Source organism: Gossypium hirsutum, chromosome D07 (genome assembly GCF_007990345.1).
Source record: "Gossypium hirsutum isolate 1008001.06 chromosome D07, Gossypium_hirsutum_v2.1, whole genome shotgun sequence".
Taxonomy (NCBI): Eukaryota; Viridiplantae; Streptophyta; class Magnoliopsida; order Malvales; family Malvaceae; genus Gossypium; species Gossypium hirsutum.
This window is the reverse complement of record NC_053443.1, coordinates 4,249,668-4,254,590: the sequence shown is the minus strand read 5'-3', so window position 1 is coordinate 4,254,590 and position 4,923 is coordinate 4,249,668.

Sequence of the window (4,923 nt, the reverse complement as noted above, 5' to 3'; positions counted from 1 at the left end):
TGTTTTTGGTTGTGTAGGCAAAAAAATTGAACCTTACATATAGCAAAGTCTCTGGTTAGGCAGCTGACTCATCATGCAGTTACTTCATGACTTCATTCGGTGGTGTACAAAAACATGTGCTTCTACTTGATCGAGTAACGCCATCTTACTTAACCTATTAGCGACTCCATTGCATTCCTGATAGCAATACTTCACAGTAACAGTCCACGCTTTGGCCAACCAATCTCTAATCCTTTCCTACAACCTTGGAGAATCTATACAGGCCTCATTTTGCAACATTTTGGCTATCCATAAATTATAAGTCTCAAGCAACAATTTATCGATTCATAGACTTCAAGCTCGTTTCAGTCCTTCAAAAAGCTACCCAAAGTTCAGCACCAATCGTCGAGCATATGCCTAAAGGCTTGGCAACGCCTTTATCCAATGTTTGTTCTCGTCCCGTATCACCCCTCTAGCAGCTACCACACTATCCAACTGTCGAGAGACTCCATCTATATTTAGTTTTACACCAACTAGCAGGCGAAAAACTAACGCAATTGTCGCAATACCCGAGTGACACCTGCAGACGAGTAAAGATTTTTGTTCATTGCAACCGTCAACTCATTACACTATCTAACACTCCATTGCAAAACACCTTCTTTAAACCCTAGATTAGGTTCAAAAATCCTCTTGCATATGAATTTCCAAGGCCCCCAGTAGATAAAACCAAATAGCAACTTCCAATCAGGAATAGTCGAGAAGGAACTTGGTTTATAGCAATTGGTCATAGGCCAATCTTTATCATCCATAGCAAGGAATTCATGCAATTTCTCAGGGATATGATTGATGACCAACACCTAAGAGCATAAGGACACCACATTAACACATGTTTTATACTTTCAGCAGTATTTGGACACCAAGGACAATTTCCATTAGGCGCAATGGACCGTTGAAAACGTTCAAGATTAGTGAGTAATTTACCTTAGCACACTAGCAAAAGGAAATTATTTAAGCTTGGCGGCCTCTGTAATGCCAGAGATGCTTCCACAAATCACTGTCATGCACACTATCTTGACGTTGAAGGGATCGATATGCTGATTTTACTATGAATATCTTCTTATCATCCCACGCCCAACCACGATCATCATCAGAATCAATTGTTGTAAGGGGGAACGTAACTACTATTCTTAAGATCATATCCTATGGCAATAAATCTCGAAACTTACTCCACTCCTAATCATCGTTCGCTGCTACCATAGAAGCGACAGAAACGAAATCATGGGGGATAAGTTCTCGATTATAACATAAATTCACAAGGGGTCTCTCTCAAAATCCACTTATCCTGCCAAAAATCAATATTTTGCCCATTTCTTACATTTCATATTAAGTTTTCCTCGGGCTTACTAACAATTTAGCAGACCCCTCACCAAAGACGCAAGCTATGGTGTACGTTGTGGTGAAAGGAAAACATCGGTCCACTTATATTTAGGACGAAGAACTCACACTTAAAGATGGTTAGAGTTTTTGAGCAGCTTGAAGTCGATCTTCATCAAAAAAAGAAGTGTTAATATGTTACATACAATGCAGACCAAGTCCACTTTCATTTGTTGGTTTGCAAACTTCCTCCCAACTCACTAGATTAATTCCCCTATTGTCATCTAGCATTGTTGTGCAGAAGCGTGTAAAATAGTAAAATTATTGTACTGAAAAATCACACTAAGTTTAATTCCCAGGAAAGAGATGTGGGTCACGTGGGTCACTTAAGTACCAGGTCTTTCCTAGCCAAAATATCCCTCTATCGTAATTTAACCGCACAATAAATCACTACAATCACTCTCACAAAATATGCAAAATAAACAATAAAGAACACAAGAATTTTAACGAGGTTCAGTAATTTTGCCTACGTCCTCGGGCATTAACAAATATATTTTACTCCAAAATACAAGTGAAAATTTACAAATAAAGAGAGAGAACAATGCCTTAAGGAGAGAATGGTGATTGAAAATGAGAAATGGTTAGGCCTATTTATAGTTGAGATTCAGGGATCAACTTGCAAAGTCACTATACAATTAGGGACAAAAATTGCAAATATCTCATGCCAAACTTCAATCCCACTTTCAGTACCTTAAATCTTATATTTCCAATGCCAATATTTTGATACCCATATCTTTGACTTTTCTAAATATGGATGGTTGCTAATAATCTCCACATTGAAGATTTGATCAGGATAATCTTATCTTCACACAATTCTTTCTGCCTTTGACAACGATACTTGATAGTGCATTCTTCAACTGTTAAACTTGCAGGATATTGACCAAGTTCAAACAATGTTCGAACTTGGTTGTTGTTACCACCTTGGTCATCATATCTGCGGGATTATTTGCAGTCTTAATCTTCTGAAGATGAATTTTCCCCTCATCAATAATTTCCCACACAAAATGGAATCGTACATCGATATGCTTTGTACATGCATGATAGACTTGATTCTTTGCTAAATAAATAGCACTTTGACTATCACAATACACATTAATATGCTCCTGAACCAATCCCAAGGTTTTAACCATACCTTGTAACCAAATAGCTTCATTTACAGCCTCTGTTACAGCCATGTATTCGACTTATGTGGTTGACAACGCAACTGTAGACTACAGTGTAGACTTCCAATTTATTGGTCCTCCAACAAGTGTAAACACATAACCAGTGGTTGATCTTCGTTTGTCCAAATCACCGGCATAGTCAGAATCAACGTTCCTAATAACACCTTTACCAAGTGTAGTATCCTGCTTGAACAATAATCCAACATCCATGGTCTTCTGAATATACCGTAGAATCCATTTCACAACTTGCCAATGTCCTTTTCCAGGATTATGCATATACCTGTTCACTATACTACTGCCTGTGAAATGTCAGGTCTTGTACATACCATTGCATACATCAAGCTACCTACTGTATTAGAATACGGAACTTGTAATATGTATTCTTAATTCATATTCGTCGAAGGAGATAGTTGTACAGAAAGCTTGAAATGATAAGCCAACGGGGTACTTATAGGTTTTGTCTGTTCGTTCTTGCCAAACTGATGTAGTACCTTCTTCAAATATTGCTTCTGAGACAAGCTAACTCTGCCATGAACTCTATCTCTACATATTTCCATGCCAAGAATCTTTTTAGCTTCACCTAGATCTTTCATTTCAAACTCAAGGTTGAGTTGAGTCTTCAATCTCTCAATTTCAACTTTGCTCTTAGATGCTATCTGTAGCGACGTAAAAATTTTGGTTCCGGGGTCGCTAATTGTGGCGATCTAGTGAAAAAGTTTGGAAACTGAAGTTCGATTTTAAAATAAAGAGGGAGTCGCCACCGATCCTTTTTCCTAGGTGTGATCGGACACCTATTAGATTCTTTTTTTAAAACAAAAGGAAGGCTGAATTTAGGTCTACGTTAAAAGCCAGAGAAAAATTAGGGTTCGGGAGTCGGTTACGCGCGAGGAAGGTATTAGCACCCCCGCGACGCCCAAAATTGGTATCTCATAAACATGTGTTGTCTTGATTTTTACAAAATACGAGTTCAATGTAAAATTTAATCATAATCCGATTAAAAGAATGAGAAATTTTGGTTTATTTCGTTTTTTTTAGAAGGGTATATCGCTTTAACATGAGTCAATTGACGTTCACCCAACATAGCGACGAACTCGATGACTTAATGTTAAATCGGTATATTGCCTTGATTATTGAAATTGATTTAAATCATGAATAATAATATTTTCGAAATAATGCAAAGTAAAATAATATGAAATAAAAATCAATAAATGAAAGAGCTAGGAATATGTTGAAACAGATAATCGAGGTGACAATAATATTAGAAAAGATGAAGGTATAATGTAATAACGGAATTGAGCACGAAATGAAAATAATGAATGTATACACGTAATAATAATATTAAGAATGCGTGCGTACGATGATATATGTATATTTAGCAATATTAAAAATCCATACAACACGCATAGAACATATACAGTATATGCATACCTTAGAAATGATAAGAATAATAATAAAACTATTTTGTACACTACATAAATACATACACACATATATATATATAAACAATAGTATATACAATATAATATTAGAAATATGTGTATAATAGTGTAAAAGAAAAATATAACTAATAATATTAAAATATATACAATGATAATATATATAGAAGATATATGTATATATAATTATATAATATAATATTAAAATATAATAATACAACATAAAAAACATGACACAAATAAAGTATAGTATTAAGAACACATATATATAATACATGAAGAATATACATAATACTAAAATATTTAGGTAATATATGCGTATATTAAAAACTAGTAATAATATTACCGAGGTATATACAAATATATCAAGTATATATACGTACTATAAATATATAAATATATAACAAAGCATAAACTAATAAAAATAATAATAATAATAATGATAACATTGGAATATAAAAGAAACAAACATAACATTAATAAAATATTAAAATAAAGTGAAAAAAATATTAAATATGAAAATATATATATGTATACGCGTACATAATAAAAATATATACTAATACATAATAATAATAATAGTAATAGTAATAATACTAATAATATAAAAATAACAAGGATATTTAATAAAGATATAAAAATAAACGAAAAAAGGACTAAAATTGAATTAAAAACAAAGTTGTGGGGCCAATTTGAAATGAAAACAAAGAAAAGGGACTTAATTGTACGCGCGTGAAACGTTGGGAGGATCGAAACAGCAAAATTTCCACTCCCTCTAAACGCAGCGCATTAACAGGACTAATTTGATAACCTTAAAAAATCATGGGGCCGAATTGAAAACCATAAAAAACTTAATTGTGAAGCATCAGAAAAGCGGAAGGACTGCGCGTATAAATATCCCATTCAAACGA